The sequence below is a fragment of the Zonotrichia leucophrys genome, chromosome 17, assembly GCF_028769735.1.
Source record: "Zonotrichia leucophrys gambelii isolate GWCS_2022_RI chromosome 17, RI_Zleu_2.0, whole genome shotgun sequence".
In the NCBI taxonomy this organism is placed as follows: Eukaryota; Metazoa; Chordata; class Aves; order Passeriformes; family Passerellidae; genus Zonotrichia; species Zonotrichia leucophrys.
In genome coordinates this window covers 10,824,455-10,845,994 of record NC_088186.1, presented here as the reverse complement: position 1 = coordinate 10,845,994, position 21,540 = coordinate 10,824,455, and the positions used below count along the sequence as shown (strand labels likewise).

The following is a 21,540-nucleotide window of genomic DNA, read 5'->3' as shown; positions in this document are numbered from 1 at the left end:
TACTTTGTTTAAGACATCTCTGACAGTTAGTGGGGTTGTCAAAGGACACACACTTGTGGGAGACCCTTCATTCTTGGGTACAACTCAGGCCCTTTTAGACTCATGCCCTAGACACCTCTCCCTGCTGGCTGCACAGAACCTGGGCTGACCTGCCCTGTGGAGCACAGAGCCACAGGAGATATCAGCCTTACTCCATCCCAGGACTTCTCACTGCCTTAATCCAAAATACAGTGTCTGGTCTCACTCCAGGCAATGGGAGGAGATGCAGGACTCAGGGCATCACTCACAGACCCATAAGCACTGCAGTTCTCCTGGACTGGAGCACCAAGGGGAGGGGTGGTCCTTAAAACAGGACCCAAAAGAAACTGAAAAATCCAACAAAACACCACACACACACACAGCACAGCAGCAGAAGGCAAATACTGAAACTTGTGGACACAGCAAGTTGATTCCAAGCTATTTTCCATTCTAGAAAAGGCATAAATCAGTATAAATCAGGCTTACAGAACCCCAACAGCAGGACTGTAATACCCTTGTGATCTGAAATTGTTCATAGTTCCACAGAACTTTATCTCAGCAGATATTTCCTTGATGGAAATTGCAGACTGAATTGCTTGAGAAAATTCCTTCATAAGCATTTCCTCCATTTCTGAAGCACCTATGTTTTCCATACCCGGATGTGGCTTTGCCATTCTCATTAAAATCTCTGAAAATCAGGCCAAGTTGAGAGCCCCAGAAAGACCTTAATTTGCAATTGTTCAGTGAAGAACAGCTAGAAGGTCAAACTTAATTTCTTCAGGGGCTCTAAATTTCTCTTGCAGCCACAGCTATTGCTGTCACAGGGTGCTACTGAACCCATTTTCTTCATCCCACTTGTGCCCTGCATGCCGAAATGCAGGACCAGATACTGACCACAGGATGACCTTTGAAGATCATTCCTGTCCCCAGCAGCTACCACAGAACATTGCTGCACTCTTATCATCATCACCATCAAACCTGAACACACACCAGGGCAGGGAATCTAAATCCTTGCTCCTTCTGCCACCCTGTCTGATTTTATTGACCAACAGGTTCTCACTTTGCAGCTGAAGGCTGACCTCAGCCTAGGGCTGGCAGATCACAGGTTACCCGAGCTCACCCTCTGTCACCAAAAGCAGCACCTGCACCAGCACATCTTCTGCAGACCCTGGCACACCAACATGGCCAGGGTTCTCACCCCATCACCAACAAACTGTGGTTTTGGTAATATTTCCTTTGAGAAGACTCTTCCAGGTCACCCATATTCCCTCACTCCTGAGCATCTCTCTATTGGGCACTCTGGGCAGCTTCCCTCAAAGAAGTGCTAAAAATATTAATCTGCAAAAGTGACTTGAATTTTTATACAAGTTTTTTCTTATTTTGATGACTATCTATTGGTTTCACCTCTGAGTTGAACCTAAACAAAGTCCCATGTGCTCCTGACACACTGTCCCAGGGTGATCATGCACCAGCAAACTCCATGAGGTTCCTTCTGGAGCGTCCCAACATCTCAACATTACACACCATGGAATCAGTGAGGCGGGAAAAGACCTGGTCCAATGCTTCACAAGCCTTTCCATGAAAAACATTTTCCTAAGATCCAACCTAAATCTCCCTGGCACAACTGGAGGCTGTTTCCTCTTGTCCTGTCACTTGTCACCTGGGAGAAGGGACCGACCCACAAGCTCCTGTCAGGGAGCTGCAGAGAGCAACAGGGGAAAAGCAAAGGCTCATCTCCAGCCTGCTTTGGGTACTTTGCACAGACACACCAAGGAGATGTGGGCTAACTTTAGCCAGGAACAATCAACAGGCTCCTGGAGCGTCTCAAAGTTCTTCCCACGCTCTGCAGGATTCTAGGACTGATTTCTTCTTGTACATAAAGGCCACAGACTTTGCTTCAGTACTTCTAACTTCGCCCCATTGTTCCTATTTCATTCATTTCTACCAGTGATGGAAAAGCTGGGAACTAGAAAAGACAAAAAAACGAGACCTAGCTCAATTTGCCTACCCAAATAAGCATATTTTCAACAGCAGACAAGGAGGAAATATCCTCCATGTCAGGACTCCCAGTAACTTCTTCCTGCAGTTCAATTCCCCAGACAGAAACAAGAGATGAGGCAGAGTTTTACCTGCTCCAGGGAACAGGTGGGGGGACATGGGCTGAGTCAGGAGACAGAGATGGCTTCTCCTTCCTCCCACTTACCCCTTCGCCAACATTTTTATCTGTGTTGAGTTTACAAGTGCCTTAATCAACATACAGCACATCTCCTCAAACCTGGCTTTCTCAGCTTCAAGTGTGAAATGAAAACCATCCTGGAGGAGGCCATCTGTGCAAGGCAGCCTATAGGAAATGGAGCTCGCACAGATGGGAGTTATCACACACTCCCTCGTGTCATATCAACACACCAGCTTTGCAAATCTGCCCTAAATAAACCAGAATTGACAACACATTCTGTCTGAGGCCAGCAGGGCTGTGTAAGCCTGGCGTGTACTTGGCAGGGCTGGATTGTTCTCTCCACTTTTAACAAACAACTCTCTCATAAACGGAAAACTTGTGAAGGTTCAAGTCTTGTGCTGTGTTCAAATGTCTGGAGGATTATGTTCAGCAAAGTCTCCTGGAGGGATCAACTAATTGGCCTTCAAATTCCTAGACAAGAAGCTGTAGGTTGCTTTAAAACTAGCAGGACACGACAGGGCCTCCTCACAATCCTCAGTGGGAACAGACACTGGTCTGGAACGTTTTCTAATTCCATTAACTCTTCACCAACACATAAAAATAACACTTTAAAAATGTTTATTTTTACAAGTTACATTAGGTGAAGAATATAGCTGAGCAATGTGGCTGAACACATATGGAAATGCTTAAGCAGCAGCTCTATTTTCTGTCCAAGCAGTCTGTAGACAAACACAATAAACTGAAGTTACATGAAAACTCAATGTACTATATGGAAAAAAAAGGACAAAAAAGTGTGTTTTCATAAAAAACAAACTTGTTGGGTTGTTTGTTTTTGTTTTTTTGTAAGAGGAGCATCTGAGAGAGGAAGGCATAGCTTGAAACAGGCAAGCACAGAAATAATGAAATGCAGTTCAGGAGAATAAGGCACTGAAGAGGAGCCTTCGAGGTCAGATCACACCTTCACCTGAGGGCCATGTCTCAGACAGTGGCCTGAGGGAGAGAGCTGGGAGCTGTTGTTAGCATTCAAAAACACATAATCACGTAGCGATTACATGCAGTGCTTTTTATTAAAGAGCTCTGGGAATCGGGGCATTACCCAAATCTGATTCCCACCATACATCCGAAATGATCATGCTTTTATACTCTATCGTTATATAACTTTCATGTTAATTATTAAACTTATATTGTTCTATTGTATACATAGATTTAGCCCCCCTCTGAATTTCCAACATAGTTTCTCATTATTCTTCTTATGGTTATATAATAATTATATTTAATTACTAAACAATCATCACATCTAACAATTATATAATTTATCATACTGCTTACGCAGGTGCAGTTGATCTGGGAAAACACAAAGCTTAACATTTTAGATTCTATCTTTAACTTTTTCCAGGGCTCCACTATCACTGTGCTGTCCCCAGCTCATCCCCTGACTCCACAGCAGCCTGCAGTTTAGGATTTCCACATGCCAGGTCCTTTGTACTGGTACAACACAGCCTTTGTGGACCCTTCCTTCCAAGAATGGATCCAGGCACTCCTGCAAACCCTCATCACCAGAGCCATATTGCACTGGGTGCCACATTGCACTCAGCAGGCAAAGCAGTGTTTCTCTTTTTCCTGACCTTCCATCTGATGTCCATCATTTTGGTTAGGGAATTAAGGAGAAATGGGGAACAACTGCTTATCTTTTGTCCCACTCCTTTGTTCAGGCCCAGATGTTCTGCACTTGCAAACTGTCCCAGGATGTGTTCCTGGGGGAGGCAGGACCTCCTTTAGCCATAGCTTTCTCACATTTCTCCACATTTACTGACCCAAAGTTTAACCTGCCGCTTTGTTTTCCAATCCCACAGGATCAGAGGGTAGGTACTTGTGCAGCTTTAGATCTGCCCATGCCACAACTCTGAATTCCCTCAGACTTTGTTATTTCTCCATCCATTGCCTCCCTCAGGTCCCTGAGACTCCCCTGTTATTCTCATGGGAACTGCTCTTGGGTGTAACAACCACCCCTTCTACACCTTTTCTCACCTTTTAACCAGTCTGGTTTGCTAAAGAACATTCTCTGATCCCCAGGAAAGCAGCTGTGACAAAGGACCATGTCAGGAGCTGTTAGAATATCTGAGGACACCACACACACTGAACACCAAAATCCAGATGTTTGTCCTTGAAGATTCCTCAAGTGCAACTTCCTTTTACAAAAGACATGCTGACTCCCCCACATCCATACAAAATGAAGTGCCAGCTCATTCTGATCTGTATTATTCTTTTGACAACACTGCACAATACAAAGCCAGATTTCTGTCTGCCACTCCCCAAGCTCCCTGAAACTCTCTTGGAAGCTCATCATATCAGCCCTGACTGTTTTCTAACAGGAGTGAGGAGAATTTAACTGAAAGGTTGGATACAAGTGTTAATTATTCAACAGTTCCTCTCCTGACTCCTTCCGAGGCTCTGACATCCTGGTCCCTGCAGGCAGGTATTCTTCACTGTGTTCTTAAATTCTTAATTTAGTAGTTGGGTTTGAGATGGGTTCTGCTAAGGAAACCAGGCACAGTGTAGATGCCTCAGAAACTCGATGTTTTTTTCTGCTCCACCTCCTGATTTTTCACACCCTGGTCTCCACGGGTTTTGTCAAGTTTTTGGACAAGCTTCTTATTCCCAACATATTTGGGAAAGAACTGTTACTTTTTATACTTTCTGAAAGCCTTTGAAAGTGTTTATTCTTTTCTATCTTCCTCACTTGGTCATGACTTCAGCTTTTGGAAGGATGCCCCTGCCTCTCCAGCCTTCCTTCCCTGCTGCTTCACATCAGAACTTTCTCTCACAGCAATTGATGGGGTTGAGGCATTTCCTCTGCAGCACAGAGCCTTGAAATCAGCTTCAGCTCCCCTCAAAGGTTTCACCCTTGTCACGGCTCCTTTCAGTTTCTTTTTAACCTGCTGCCTCATTCTGATATATTTTCCCTTTGCAAATGAAGGAATTTCACTTCTCTGAAGTTTTTGGCTTGGGTTACTTCTGCAGGATTTGTAAGTGCACTTGTGTTCACTGGCAGTACAATTCTGTACCAAGTTCTGCACAACTGCCAGAACAAAGTCAAAATTATCTTCCCCTCTCTAGATTCCTTCACCAGATGTTTCCCAAGGATGTCATTCTTGGACAGGGGTGCCAATTTTCTCCCATTGTTTTTCCTGTTTTAAAGCTCCCTACTCCTTATTATTCTATACTTTTCCTATCTCAAAAAGCAGGTATTTTAGCTTATTGCTTGGTTTATCATGCTGCATTTTCTTTGTTTCTTCTACAGAAATTGGGAAAACTAATTATGCTTCAAGAAAGGTAATTATCATTTAGCTATTATTCATCATGTAAGTGTAGAATAATTGTTTGCATTGCTTCTATTCTGTTATCCTTAATAAATACATAAACATCTAGAAAGATGAATCCACAGAACAGATCCAGTTCTGCTCATACCAAGGAATTAAAAATAATTGCTGTCTTTGGAATTTCAGAAGGAAATACATCACTGAATGAAACCTTTAAAACCTTTAAAACCTCAAAGAAAAGCAAGAAATGACAGGACCTTGCAAGAAGTTTATTTTCCTTGCTCACTGAATAATAGCTGTGACAGTTATTTAACCCTCACTCAACTCTTGCTGTTGATGCTGATCATGTTTGACACCTCAAACCAGCATGTCAGTAAGAAAATAAGCTACAACTGAAAACTTCTCATTAAGTAAGATTTTGGTTTTTAGACACCTGTTATGGGAATAGCATAGCCTTGAACTGCAGTGGAAAATGAGCAAGGTAAAGAAATTGCTGAAAACCCAAATGCTGGACAGAATGGTACAGATGGCATTTTTAGGTCAAAGGCTAAATCCTCACAGAACAAAAGACAAATTTACTGCAGAGAGAACAAAAAGCATCAGCCCTAATATTGCACACACTCATTAAATGTGTCAGCTGGCTGTACAGAGAGGTATGAAATGGGATTTTGGTACCAGCCAGTGTTCAGTGCCACTGTTCCTTCAGCTCAGCCCATTTCCCTGTCTCTGTTCCTGAAGCTGCTGAGGGTTATGGAGACAGTGATTCCCACATCCTATTTGTACTTCTGTGACAGAACCCCCTGAGCTGGAGGGACCCACCAGGATCCCCCAGCCCAGCCCCTGCCCTGCCCAGCCCCCCCAGCAGCCCCACCCTGGGCACCCCTGGCAGCGCTGCCCAAAGGCTCCTGGAGCTCTGGCAGCCTCGGGGCCGTGCCCATTCCCTGGGCAGCCTGGGCAGTGCCAGCACCCTCTGGGGGCAGAGCCTTGCCCTGAGCTCCAGCCTGAGCTGCCCTGGCCCAGCCCCAGCCGTGCCCTGGCTGCTGTCCCTGTCGCAGAGCAGAGATGGGAGCTGCCCCTCTGCTTCACCTCACCACAAAGTTGTAACTCTGATGAGTCTCCCCTCAGTCTCCTCTTCTCCAGGTTGAGCAGACCAAGTAAGGTTGACTTGAGTAAGAACTACTGCCTGCTCCTCTAAATCCACCAGAGAAGCTACAGAACCTGCCAGGCCATTCTTCAGCACTGACTCAGCGCCAGAAGGAAAACTCTGAGCCTGCAGTTACACATTTTGCAGGGTTTGAGTGTGCAATATCCAGTCATGAGAACAGAGAAAGGCAAGACCCCAGCAAGCCAGACCCCAGCACTTCCTATGGCCTCTGTTACTCAAAGGGGATACAGGAATCCCAGGATAGGCTTTCCATGACAGCTCTGAGCAGGCTGCAGGGACATTGCCTGACCCACCCCATACTCACACAGAGCTCTCCTGTTCAGGATTCCAGCTGCATGTTTGAGCTCACACCCTCATTTTCCATGGATCATCTTGTTATCCTGTAGGATAACACAAACCAAAGGTGGCAAATTAACACTAAAATAAAGCAAGGTACAAGACACCCTGGGAACGGGATCGAAGGAGAGGGGAAATGTTTTACATCATCTCCCAGAGTAAGCTGGTGGAATTCCCAAATCTCAGGACAAGGGAATTGGTAATGAGAGAGAAATAAATTCCTTCACCTCTGGGTTGAAATCCAAGTCAGGCTGGTAGTAGCCAAGACCCATTAGCTCAACATCTGCTAGTTGTTTGGCAGCCCATGTGAAGTGAGTTATATTCCTCAGCATCCACATCCCAGTCCCACTAATTGGCACCACATTGGCAATCTAAACACAGAGGTTAAGGTCTGAGCACACAGCAGGCAGCAACTCTGAGATCAGGCAGCTCCAGTTTGGAGGACACATGTGATAAATTATACTTCTGGTATCTGGAACTCCATTTAAGTGCCCCACCATCCTGTCCTGCCCCCAGAATAAAACTGGAACTGCAGGGGAGGCAGCAGCTGTCAGCAGTCCCTGCCCAGCTCCTGCAGCACTAACACATCACCACTACCAGACAAGGCAGCTTCAACAACTGCTGAAATTTTAAGCAAAATGCTGTACAGCATTAAGTATGAGCTAAAGTGTTTGGATAATAGTTACCAATATCCATAAAAACAGTATCTTTCCCTAAACTCCAGTTTTTAATGCAAAAATGCAACACTCACTAAAAAGGCAGTAACAATATCATTTTATAGATCCTAAATAACAAGGCTATTTTCTTTTTGTCTTTCCTTCTTCTGCAGCTTTCCAACAAAGAGTGCACAGGACCAAAGCTGATTTGAAAACACAAACCATTAACTTTTAGAGAATTATTCTTTTTATTGCCCCATAGTAAAATGTTTCTCTCTGAGGACAAAAAAAGGTTTTAGCTCTTAATACATAATAGTAAAAGAAAATTGATTTTTCACATCATCTGAATATGGCAGCATAAAGTAAGTCGAAACTATGAGGGAAGGAGACTCATGTTACAGTTTAGAAACTGTTCCTGATGTTTACACATCACTTCAGTTTAAAGAACTGCTTATGATGGGAACATGATGAAAGCTGTTGAGCATGAAGGAAGGGAGATGGAAATGAGGCCAAAAGAAACATCTTTGCCAGAACTCTACAAGAAAAGAGAATCAGAGTCAGTCGGTTTGGGAGGGACCTCTGGAGTTTTCCAATCCAGTCAGATGCTCAAAGAATGGCCAACTTCAAAGTGGGGTGAGGCTGCCCAAAGATATTATAGATGAAAGCACAACATAGTACAGTGCCCTGCAAAATCCACCTATAAAGACATTTTTCTTGCAAGCCAAATGTCCTCTTCATTTACCACTGCTCTGGAAATTATTCCACTCTAAGCTGTTTTGAGAAGCAATAGGACCAGCAGCCATGAGGAACAGGGGAACACTGCAAAGGAAACAAACCTAATCTGAGCACCCAGTAGGACCAAGGGATGGAGAACTTCAGACGCTAGAAGGACTTGAGAACAGGAGACTCTGAGAGAACTTGGAAAGTCCAGTCCGCTCAGGATCTGTGTTTTAATCTATCTTACTTTGGAGAGGTATGCTCAGCCTGTGGGAAAAAGGCAGCAGTGACATAAGGCCAGTATGCACAAAAACAAACCCAACCCCCAGTCTGCATTCCACAGCCACTCAAAGGAGGTGTTTTCCTTCTTGTGCAAGGAACACTCCAACAGTTCACATCCAGGGGGGCAATTGCCCCTCAGCTGCCTCATACAGGAACAGCCTGTGGCTTTGGCACAGCTCTGCCTGCCCTGCCTGGCTCTGCCAGCTCCGCCTGGCACTGCCTGCCCTGCCTGGCACTGCCTGCCCTGCCTGGCTCTGCCAGCTCTGCCTGCCCTGCCTGGCTCTGCCAGCTCCGCCTGGCACTGCCTGCCCTGCCAGCTGTGCCTGCCCTGCCTGGCTCTGCCTGCCCTGCCTGCCCTGCCTGGCACTGCCTGCCCTGCCTGGCTCTGCCAGCCCTGCCTGCCCTGCCAGCTCTGCCTGCCCTGCCTGGCTCTGCCAGCTCTGCCTGCCCTGCCTGGCACTGCCTGCCCTGCCTGGCTCTGCCAGCTCTGCCTGCCCTGCCTGGCTCTGCCTGGCCTGCCAGCTCTGCCAGCTCTGCCTGCCCTGCCTGGCACTGCCTGGCCTGCCAGCTCTGCCTGCCCTGCCTGCCTGGCCACTGACAAAGCCAGGCCAGTCTGACTCCCACCAAAAGGTGCTGCCAGTTCTGAGGGTCTGCACAAGCTCTTGAGGATTCTGTCTTCTTTTCTCCCCCTCTGCTCTGCCCTCCTGAGACCCCATCTGCAGTGCTGTGCCCAGCTTTGGAGGCCTCAGCACTGAAAAGACCTGGAAATGCTGGAGAGAGTTCAGAAGAGGCCATGGAGATGCTCCAAGGGCTGCAGCCCCTCTGCTCTGGAGCCAGGCTGGGAGAGCTGGGGGTGCTCACCTGGAGAGGAGAAGGCTCTTTGGACACCTTAGAGCCCCTTCCAGAGCCTAAAGAGAGCTTGTAAAAAGAATGGAGACAGATTTTTTCATACAGGCAGGTAGTGACAGGACAAGAAGAATGGCTCCCACTGCCACAGGGTGGGATTAAATTGCAGATTAGGAAGAAATTCTTCCCTGTGAGGGTGGGCAGGCCCTGGCACAGGGTGCCCAGAGCAGCTGTGGCTGCCCCTGGATCCCTGGCAGTGCCCAAGGCCAGGCTGGGCAGGGCTGGGAGCAGCCTGGGACAGTGGGAGGTGTCCCTGCCATGGCAGGGGTGGCACTGGATGGGCTTTAAGGTCCCTTCCAACCCAAACCAGTCTGAAATTCTGTGATTCAAGATGGACCAAGGGATCTGTCTGATAGAGCAGGACCCCAGAGCTCCAATATCCCTGCATCTGCTTCTGGCAGCAAGGACACAACCTTCTTTCCTCCTCCACTATTTAAGGCTTAAGGGTAGATCTTTTTTTACTCTCTTCTATACTTCTGAGGAGTAGAATAGGCTTATACCACATTTTTTAAATGCCAATTCATTCTGTTTTAAGACATGTTATTAGCAGCTTCTTTTAAAATGACACCAACTACAAGTGATTCTATTGACACTTGAGGCAGGAGCTGCTGTGCTGACATCTGCAAGAGAATTAAAGGGGACTGTGCTGACTGCCACGAGTCCAGCACTAGCTGGAAGAAACCAGACTGGCAACAGAAACATCAGCACCAGAACTGCTCTGCCTTTGGCCACATTTGGGTCCCAGGCTGCCAGTTCAGGAGGTGCTGAGGTGCTTCAGCGCTAATTCCTGATGCTGCAGGACTGTGGGGTGACAGGGCCAAGCAAAGGTTATCATCATGTGATGGAGTGAGCTGCTTCACTGAGCAGCTCTCATGTGCACTTCTGAGCCCTCATGCAAATATTGAGCAAGCATTTATAGTTAAAGTAAATGTTTTCTCACAAAACCAAGTATAGGAATAATACCAAACTCATGAGTTTCCTGAGAGTAATTCCTCTCCATTTAGAAAACAGGAGGCGTCCAAGAAAGAACTTCTTTACAGGGGAGGAAGACAGGAAGGAAGGAAATGTGAATTACATACACCTCTAGATAAATTCCCCTTTAAAAAAAAGGAAGGAAATTAGAGTTAACTAAAAAGAGCATGTTTAGCATCACTGCACAAGCTGGGGAAAAAAACCTCGGAAATCCTGGCCAAAGATAATGCTGCCTCCTGCTGTCCCTGCCAGGCTTGCCCCAGGCACAGGGGAAAGGGCCATTTTCACCCTCTTACCACTATGAAGTTACAAATTACAGTCACCATTTGATGATCACCTCTCCCTGTGTCATCCTAGGTTCCTTTGTAATAAGGCTGTTAAAAAGCATGTGTTTTCACTTTTTTATTATTATTAAAAAAGGATAACTCCTAACTGAGCAAAGGCTCTGTTGATACAACAACATGTGGATTAAATCTGAAAGGAGAAGAAAGCTGTTCTAATAAACTGACAATCCTGCTCAGAGGCCTTATATCCAGAGTAGTGTAATAAATCATGAGGAAAGATTTCTCTTTGGCTGAAATAACCATTTATTTAGGCATGGAACAAGAGTATTTTAAAATTGCTCTGGACATGGTACACAAAAGACTTTCTCCATTTTTGTTCTTTTTTGTTTGATCATTTTCTGTTGAGTTTTAAGCATAAACCCGAAGTTTTGCATGTGCATTTGTTAAAATTGCTTACTTTTTGGTGCTTAAACCTCTGACAAGTCAGCCAGATAGCACCATTGGGCACCTACAGAAACAAGGGAAGGAAAAAGAAAGGAAAAAGTGGTTCCTGCTCCATTACATCATTACATTAGGCAGAAAATTGCCCAAAATTTAAGCTTTCCTATTATGCTTCTCTCGTGTGCTTTTACAGTTGTATTTGTTCCCTTAACCTCTATCAGCAGGGGCTTTTTCACTCTTTTTAAAGCAGGAGACACTCTGCACTATTGCTGCCTTTCCCTGTCACACACAAACTGTCCCACAGTGGCTGCCCAGTCAGAGCATCACTGTGGGGCAGTGAACAGCAGGGAGGGGCTCAGAAACCCCAGCCCCAAAATACTGCCCAGAATCAGGGTCTGGCAGAACCTGAGTACAACACTGAACTGCAACTATAGATGGGTCTAAGTACTGCATAATAAAAATTTAATTTGTACCTGGAGCTGATTTCCAAGCTAAAGCATCTAACAATTCCCCTTAGGACACTGTGCTGTGGGGATGGCATTGGCCAGCTCCGGCAAACATGTCCCCACAAAACACAGCTGTCTTCTAACAGTGACAGAAAACAAAACACCATCACCATAAAACAAAACTTTCAGTTCCACGGAACTGTTCTGTGAGGAGGTATTACTCAAATCTGGCAGAAAGTATTTCCTACAAGGTAGAGCTCCTCTTCAGACATGTTCTGAAATGTCTCTGGCTCCTGGATTACCATGACTTCTTAGAATATCCAAACTGTGGTAAAACACGAGAGGGATCTGGATATGGTGTGGAGGATAACACTGAAGTGGTGAAGATTTTGGCTGAAGCCTCTGCCATTCATGGTGTCAGTCCTGAAGTCACTTACAGAAATCACAAGAGTACAAGAAACACTCTTCAAACCCATTAAAAACCACAATCCCCAGTCTCACAGACAAGATGCTTTAAGCCCAGCAACTGTTTTTATCTCTGCCAGAGGAGTTCCTGTGTATTCCATTCCACCTTAAAATCCATCTGCCAGCCAGACAAATAAAAGGTTCCTCAGGAATTCCAGCAGTCACTGGGAGGCCATCCCAGCCTGCCTGTCTGCTGCTGTATTCCCAACTCCCTGAAAGGATCCAGGGGGCACATACCAGCCTGGATCAGCTCTGGGCTGCTCTGTGCCCTCTGTCCCCTGCCCACTGCCTTTGCCCAGAGCAGCTGTGCCACCCTCCAGGAGAGCAGTGGGAGCTGGGAACTGCAGAGTGCTGGGAAGTGCAGAGTGCCTGCCTTGTCCCAGGGCAGCTCTGCAGGATGCCCAGCCCAGCCCTGCCTGCAGGGGCTGTCACCCTGTGCCATCAGCTGCCTCACAGGCTCAGCGTCTCCCCAGCTCTGCTTCCCACACACCTGCAGCCACCCACGGGGCTCAGGCAGCTCCTGCTGCCTCCTCCTGTGCTCTCCCACAGAGAGATGCTGGAGAATCCCTGAGCAGGCAATCTCTCTTTGCCAAAAAGCTTCCAAGGGGATGGAAAGTTCTGGGGGGACAGAAAGGAAAAGTGCAAGAGGAGATTAAAAACTAGGAGAGGAAAAAGTAGGCCTGACCAGGACTTTTTCTTATTATTCTGCTTTGATTGTGAAGAATGAAGTCACATGGCCAAGAGAGCTGAGAGAAGCCTGGCACAGTGATTCAGGAGTCCAAGGCAAGTGCTGTCTCCTGGCTGGGCACAGAACCTGCTCTGATAAACACTCTTGTGCTCGGGGTTCACTGTCCCTGCCCTATGGACAGCAAAGCCACCCCTTGGAGTACAGGCAGGGCACACACGGCACTCTGGACAGAGCTGCTCAGTCAGCTGGCTCTGTGCACAGCTGTCCCTGCCCTGTCACCTGTCACACCACCCCCTCCTCCCCTCCCATCCCAGAGAGGACAGGGACACCCCAGAGCAGTGACAGAACCCAGCCCCCACCTGCAGCTCCCACAGCACCGGGAACCCAGAGCTGAGAGGAGCCAGAGCTCAGGGCTGAGGGGAGCCAGAGCTCAGGGCTGAGAGGAGCCAGAGCTCAGGGCTGAGTGGAGCCAGAGCTCAGGGCTGAGGGGAGCCAGAGCTCAGGGCTGAGAGGAGCCAGAGCTCAGGGCTGAGAGGAGCCAGAGCTCAGGGCTGAGAGGAGCCAGAGCTCAGGGCTGAGGGGAGCCAGTGAGGGGAGCCAGAGCTCAGGGCTGAGGGGAGCCAGAGCTCAGGGCTGAGAGGAGCCAGAGCTCAGGGCTGAGAGGAGCCAGAGCTCAGGGCTGAGTGGAGCCAGAGCTCAGGGCTGAGGGGAGCCAGAGCTCAGGGCTGAGTGGAGCCAGAGCTCAGGGCTGAGAGGAGCCAGAGCTCAGGGCTGAGTGGAGCCAGAGCTCAGGGCTGAGGGGAGCCCCAGCTCAGGGCTGAGGGGAGCCAGAGCTCAGGGCTGAGGGGAGCCAGAGCTCAGGGCTGAGGGGAGCCAGAGCTCAGGGCTGAGTGGAGCCAGAGCTCAGGGCTGAGTGGAGCCAGAGTCCAGAGGCTGAGAGGAGCCAGAGCTCAGGGCTGAGTGGAGCCAGAGCTCAGGGCTGAGAGGAGCCAGAGTCCAGAGGCTGAGTGGAGCCAGAGCTCAGGGCTGAGTAGAGCCAGAGCTCAGGGCTGAGAGGAGCCAGAGCTCAGGGCTGAGTGGAGCCAGAGCTCAGGGCTGAGTGGAGCCAGAGCTCAGGGCTGAGTGGAGCCAGAGCTCAGGGCTGAGTGGAGCCAGAGCTCAGAGCTGAGTAGAGCCAGAGCTCAGAGCTGAGAGGAGCCAGAGCTCAGGGCTCAGTGGAGCCCCAGCTCAGGGCTGAGCTCTGTGCCCAGCTCAGAGCTCAGTGGAGCCATGGCCCAGAGGGTCAGGGGAGCCCCAGCTCAGGGCTCAGTGGATCCCCAGCTCAGGGCTCAGTGGATCTCCAGCTCAGGGCTGAGCTCTGTGCCCTGCAGGGACGGCTCCAGCCCAGGAAACACCACCTGGCTCCTGCCAAGGTTCCCCAGGCTGGGGATGAGTCAGTGCATATTGCTCAGAATTAGCAATTATGGGTTCCACCGGTTTGGTTTGGTTTTGTAAAAGCAAAACAAGGTATGTTTGGACAAAGGTGAGATTATGTTTGTGTTTACAGACAATCTGACTCCTGCATATAAATATGCTGTTCCTTGGACAAAAAACTAAAAACATCAGGAAATCAAAAGTAATGCAAATGATCTGGCTTTATAATCTTGCCAGAAAAGAAGCACCACAAAAGCAGTTGAATAATAATCATGGTCTTAAATTTGACTTCTCTGACTCCTATTTTGTTCAATATTTTAATTATATTTGCAAAAAATTCTAAACCTCAGATTTAGATTCTAAACCTCAGATTTTGAAGCGCATTTATATATATTGATTAATTCACCCAAGGTAAAAATCATTATCCTCTTTTTGATACGAAGAAAGTGAAAGGAGACACAACAAACTGTTTGTCAAAGACACAGAACTGGCGGAAGGGCTGGTACTAAAACCCAAGAGTTTCTGGAGCACCTTATATTTTTATCAAGGATTTACTTTTTGAAAGACAATAGCAACCAAAAACCAATATCCAAAATGGTTACAGATTTAGAATCAGGGCATTTGATGGGGTAAAGGCCATGAGAAAAGCAAGTTCATTAATTCACATTAGGAAAACTGCAGTGAATTCTCAAATAAGTTGTTGCTATATTCCATACAGAGCACAAGCATGAACTGAGCCCACAGCACAGGCACTGCAGCCTTGGATCACTAGTAACCCAGGGAAATCCAGCTCCACATTCCCACTTTCTGCAGCGAGATTTCTCTGGAGAGCTGCAGGGGGATGAGGCTGCTCAGCTCCCTGGGTGATTCCAGAGTGCCCTCTAACGAGGCTGCAGCTGCATTTCACACACACAGGAGCACAGGAAAGCCCCAAATGAGCCTTGTCTCCACTTGAAAACGGGACAGCAGATGACAGACACTAACTGGTGACTGCTCCTGCTCAGATATTTTATATTGCCTCGTTGGTAAATACCTCAGTAGGCAGCAGGACTATAGAGAAAGATGGGAAAATTCACAGTTCTCCCATTCCAAGAGAAGAAAGGATACTGAGTAAGATGAAAGTTAACCCAGTACAACTTTTTAAGATAAACTGAGTTTTACACAATCTGTAAGGAATTGCTGGGTAACTTTTCAACACATGATGCAGTTAAATCAAACTTTACAAAAATAAGTGAATATAATCAATGAAGTTCACAAATCAAAATGGAATCTCCTTGAATATATTCCTTAATACACTGGTGTACCATAAAATACTGACTATTAGGTCTGCACCCAAGAGTGGTCACAGACTGCAGTGGTGGAACAGGACTGGCTACAAGTTCATACAGCAGACATGTGGTTTATTGCCCAGTTCCCTTTCACCCACCTCCATAAACTAATAAAGCATCCTGCAAACCAGAAAAGTTCTTCTTGAGAAACAAACGCTGATCCTCAGAACAGAAATTCACTGGAATAATCTCAGAACAGGGCTGTTCCTTGCCCTTGAAGCTGTGCCTGCAGCTGTGCCAGGTGAGCACAGCTGCTCAGGGTGGGATCAGCAGAGTCACAGCAGCCCCTGTGCAGCTCCTGTCCCCTCCCTCCCCCTGTCCTGCACCAAGGCACCCCACTCAAGTGGGATCCACCCAGCTGGGAGCAGAGGGTGCAAATGATTCTTTTCCAAGCTCCTACAAGACAGAACAGAAAGGGGCAGAAGTTCCTGAAGCTGCACTGCCCCCATCCTGCCAGATGCGAGTCAGAAGCTTCTGAAGAGGTCTGGCAAACTCACCCCGAGGGAGGATGGTGGAGGTGTCACTGCTGGGCGATGTCTGGGGACCCTGCTGCCACCAGGAGCTGTGAGGAAGCAAACAGAGCTGTGAGCACCTGGACACCTGGCAACCAACACCTCAGCCCCGAGCCAGCAGGCACCTGGCTAATGCAGGCTGGGAGACAGAGCTGGTGGGCAGCACATTCTGCCTTGAACCCCTCTCACGTACTTGCTAACCTCTTCACTTCTTGCTAAGCATTTTTACTGTAATGTTAAGATCATGAGGTGCAATGAGGGGAGACCTCAGAGGAATCTGCAGCTCCTCCCAGGGGCAGAGCAGGGACAGCTCCCATCTCTGCTCTGGGACAGGGACAGCAGCCAGGGCACAGCTGGGGCTGGGCCAGGGCAGCTCAGGCTGGAGCTCAGGGCAAGGTTCTGCCCCCAGAGGGTGCTGGCACTGCCCAGGCTGCCCAGGGAATGGGCACGGCCCCGAGGCTGCCAGAGCTCCAGGAGCCTTTGGGCAGCGCTGCCAGGGGTGCCCAGGCTGGGGCTGCTGGGGGGGCTGGGCAGGGACAGGGGATGGGGGATCCCAGTGGGTCCCTCCTGCTCAGGACATTCTGTGATTCCATTTGGGTCACCAAGGACTAAGAACACCTTACCAATGTGATGAAGCATGCAGGGAACCAGCACCCTGACCCACATGGGTTATCCACTTCAACAAGCACAACAAACACCTCCAGCAAAGCTCCACTCCATGGCTGCAGTGGCCCAGTGGCCACCACTGCTCACAAACAGCCCTGGAGGACACCCTCAGCTGCACAGGTAACAAAAACCTGCCCTGCTCCAGCTGAAACTGGAGCTTGAGCCTGTACAGCCCAACTGCACTGCCCTCCTCAAAGAGCCAAGCTCATTTCCTTTCAGTTTCTAACACTGGGAGATTCAAGTCCCTAGGAATATTTTCCAAAAGTGTACAGGCAATTGTATAACCCAAGGAACCCACGTGGAGCAGTTTGATAGAGCTTCCCAAGCAGTGCTGTGTTCAAACACTCCTCACAGCACTGCTACATCCCAGCCAACTCTCTTCCTGACCAAAAGCTTATTCCTTGAGGAGATTCAGGCAGAGTTTGACATCACAAAGATCAGCAGTGGGCAGACAGTGTCCTGGCTGTTTTGTAAAAGAGACTTTTCTTTCATGAACATGTAACCCAAACAAGGCTCAGTGAATTGGTGTAAAATCAAAAATGATTAGACAGTCTCTTTTGAACCGGACATGCATCCTATTCAGTAGACAATAAAAAGTGTAAAAAAATGCAAGAGCAAATTAATACCTGAAATCAGTAAGTGAACCACAGCTGTGTGCAGAGCTGTAAGGGTAAGCCCTTGTTGGGCACTCTGCTTTTGAAGGCAAGATGAGCAACAACCAAGAATAAAACACATTGTGCAGGTACCACAAACCATGGAATAAGCCAAAAAAAAAGTCTTACATTAATCAAGAGTCTAAAATGACAGCAGCCACACATTTAGACTTAACATGAAATGTGACCATACCCTTGGCAGACCTGGAGATGTAACAAAGAGGAAATTATTTAAAGGCATTAAATCCATGTAGAGCTGGAGTGTCCCCTGCCCTGAATCAGTATCGTGGGACAAGGATGCAGCAATGCACAGGGGCCAGGGCTCACCTGTGCAGACACACGTGCAGCTCTGCTCTCCCAAACAGACTCAGAGATGCACTGAAGCACTGGGCAGAGAATTTGGCTGCTGTATTATGACAAGAAAAAGAGTCTTTGATGCATTTTTTATGCCAGTTGCTACCACAACAAGCCGGGGCAGGTTTGGCCTGCAGGACCAGCAGCCCCAGAGCAGGACACCAACAGGAACCACTCCTGATATGTCAGCTTCAAATTGGTTTCTGGCCTGTTACTGTTCAGATGTTTAGACAACAGAAATTCGACTTTTTCTTTCTTTGCTTAATTCTTCCATTCTTCTTATTTATTTCTCCTTATTTTCATTAGCAAATTCCTTCTTCACGTTCACAGTGTGGCAAGTACAAGGAATACACAACCTTGTCCATGGGATAGGGTCAGGGAAGGCACAGAACCCTCATGTGTTACAGGTGATCAGACAGAAGTTGGAGAGTTTTTAACTGCTCCTGGTCTGACCAGGGTCCAAAACACTTTATCTTTCTTTACCTGCACTTCCACCTATTCCTTGCAGAAGAAACTGCAAGGAGGATTGCTCTGTAAGAATTAGCAACACAGGGATATTTTTCCTTCTGTAGAAATGTCTTTGACAGAAGCAATTGCCTCAACCCTCCACAGGTCTGTTCAGGGCCAGAGCCCAGGCAGTGCAAAGCTGAGCCTGAGGGAGCTGCTAATGGCACAGGCAGGGCTCACTGCCTGACTCTCACCTGCAGCCACAAAGCACGACCTGCCCCAGGTCCCCAGCAGGGAACTCAGTCAGCACAGGGGGGAAGGACACGCTGCTCCTGACCTCACACACCTGGACAAGGCTCTCACCTGCCAGGCCCACGTTAATGCCACTGGCAGCCTCCACATATATTCCAAAAGAGGCAGAGACTGTTATCCTCTGGGAAAAGAGCTTTCCAGACTCCCAATATCCCACGTATACACACCACCTTCTTTCGTTTTTCTGCAAGATTTTTTCAGATCTTTATCACTGACATCTGCCATGGTTCCTCCAACACTCTATCAATTTATTACACATTTATTCAGATGAGAGATGAGCATGTGAATCTGCAGGATGTTCAGCCCTTGGCACATGTCCTGTTTCTGTTCCCCAGTTCCTGTGTGACCAGCCCTCCCTCCAGTGCCCCTGGTTACCAAGGGAGCTGCTTGAGGAGGCTGCCAGAGCACCAAGAATCCTCAGAGAGCTACAGAAAATATATTTTTATTTAAAGATATATTACACAGACTCAGCAATTAGCTTTTGAATTAAATTACTCAAACTTGGTTCAGAAGAGCACTCTTAATTTCAATAAAGTGTCTTTGTCATTAGCCCAGAGGTGCCCTGTGTCATTCCCTCTCCTACCAGGTTACATCCCTGCACACATCAGCAAGTTATTTAATGCTTGTTTGGGTAAATTATTCATTCACAGGAGCAGCTGCTTTGGTTGCCTGAGTATAACTGAGCCTCTGTGAACTGGCATCCACCTCTGTGTGAGGATCCCCCTGCACCACTTCAGAGCTGGGAGCTCCAGCACAGGGAGCTCTCCCTGCTGCCTCTGGAGAATCCCACAAGCTGCACTGGCTCCAGCTGTGCCAGTTGCTGTTTGCAGTGGAAAAGAGCAATTTCAAGTGTTCAGTTTAGTCCTTCTATGCAGCCCACACTGGCCTGAGGGGCTCTGTGTGAGCAGCACCACCAGAGGAGTGTTCTCAGTGCTGAACTGCAACCTGCAGCTGAGTGCCAGCATTCCCACAGGCAGCACTGCTGCTGCAGGGACTCCAGACAGAGCTCCTCTGATGGGGCATTTACGTTCCAGAAGATGCATTTTGCTGGTTTTGCTCCAGATGTTAAAATTTGATTGTTTCTGCCCTACTGCATGCCCAAACTGGCCTGGCCCCCGAGACTGCCCAGGAGTCTGCTCTGAGCCCACCTCCAGCCCTGAAAGCCTTCAGCTGAGGAGCTCCCAGCACTGCCAGCCCTTCCCCTCTGCCCCAGCTCCTCCTGTAATTACCCTGCACCACCGCTGGGAACCCGGGGCACGTTTAACACAGTTTGTGTCGCTGTGCCTCAGTCAGCAGATCCCACTGCGTGCTTTGGGAAGGCTGACAGGATCCAGCTGTGGGAGAACATCCCACAGGCATGGATTTCCAGAGTGCCTGAGTCACTCCTCAGCTCACTTCTCCTGAATAAGCTGAGCTTATTCAGGGCTTGTTTTCCAGAACTGGAGCATTTCTGTGGCCTGCCCTGAACTCCCCAGGATTTCTCCATCTTACTGGAGAGCTCCTGGAAACAGAGGTGCCCTGGCAGCCCGTTCTAACCACGGGCACACGCGTGGTCACTGTAGCTTGATTTTCTTTAGAAAATCTGCAAACACACAAGCAATCAACCCCTGCCCCAGCAGTGCAGTCCAGATGGTGCCACTGATGCAGCTGTGTCCTGCCTGTCCCCCTGCACCCCCAGCAGTGCCTGTGGTGGAAGCTGTCCTGGTATCAAATCCTCCTGCCACGTGGAAGCACCCCGGCAGGCAGGCAGGCCAGCAGCACCTTGTCCCTGCCATGTCCCCTCTGTGTCAGCAGGGACCCCGAACAGAAGAGGTGGCACAGCTGCTTTGGGCTCAGCCAGGTACTGAACAAGGTGTGGGGAGCAGCTGGTTCCCACCCCTCCATTTCACAGCTGAGGCACAGTTTGTCCTGAGGCCATTCTGACATTTTGTATGGCAACCCCAGCTGCTGAATTAACTTGTCAAGTTGCACTAGAGTTCAATTCCTCGGAAAATGCAAGTACATGGTTCTAAGCATACATCAGTTGGCTCAGACGCTGAAATCCCTTCCCAAGAAGGAGCACCAGTGCGGTCCTTCCCAACCACACGTGGGTCAGACTTTAATCTTTACATTCATTGCATCTGCAGGATCTAATTAGACACAACATTTTTGCCGCACATTTTATTCCACTCCTGCTGCTGACATCACGTTAACAAACTGTCCTTCTTTTCCTAAACCACATTTTATGTTTCCACGTGCGGACAATACTCGCGGTACTTCCAATCCCACCGACTCTTCTTTCCCATTCTCTGTAACATTTCAGATCAGTGGCAGGAGCCCCACAAGTTTGTTTCAAACCGAAACCCCCGAGCCGCACGGCAGGGCTGCCGCGGATGTCTCCGGTTTGTGAACTGCCCTTAACTCGCTCCAGCCGTGCCCGCTGTGACTCCGTCCCGCCGCCCCGCGGAGCTCAGGGTGCAATGCCCGCTGCTGCTGACCGTTCTCTCCGCCGCGCTCCCGCAGGCACCGGCTCCTCGCCCAGCCCTCGGCCCGGCCAAACCCCTCAGCCCGGCCCGGCCCGCTCCCGCCAGCCCCGGAGCCGCTTCGTGGCGCCATGCGGAGCCCGGGAGCGGCCCCCGCCGCGCCGCCCGCTCGCCGCTCCTCTGGGCGGCCGAGCCTCACGGGCCCGTTCCGGTGCCCAGGCCGGGCCCGCTCAGAGCCCGAGCCCGCTCCGGTGCCGGTGCCCGGGCCGGGCCGGTCCCGCTCACTCTGGGCCCGTTCTGGTGCCGGTGCCCAGGCCGGGCCGGGCCGGGCCGGTCCCGCTCGCTCCGGGCACGCCCGGGACTCACCTGGCACCGCCGGTCCGTCGCCTAAAGCCTTCCCCGCCGCTCCGCGCCGCAAACGCCAGCAGCTCCGGAACGTCTCGCGCACGGCGCCGCGCCCTCATCGGTGTCCTGTTCCGGGGCACCGAGGCGCGTTGCCGCCAGGGGGCGCTGTCGGCCGC

General features: G+C 49.2%; 1 protein-coding gene across 4 annotated transcripts in view; it reads right to left on the bottom strand.

Moving 5' to 3' along the window:
* The window catches only part of EXD3 (exonuclease 3'-5' domain containing 3), a 253,697-nt gene extending 232,184 nt beyond the window's left edge, over positions 1-21,513 (bottom strand). For 2 of the 4 annotated variants that reach the window (XM_064727599.1, XM_064727602.1), the window contains exons 1-2: positions 21,386-21,513; positions 16,111-16,175 (exon numbers count right to left, since the gene is read on the bottom strand). The gene's annotated coding sequence lies outside the window, so the exon portion shown is untranslated. Of the gene's footprint in view, positions 1-6,983; positions 7,060-16,110; positions 16,176-21,385 lie in introns of all 4 variants that reach the window. The other 2 variants (XM_064727600.1, XM_064727601.1) reach the window with 2 other exon arrangements.
* Positions 21,514-21,540: the final 27 nt, after the last annotated feature.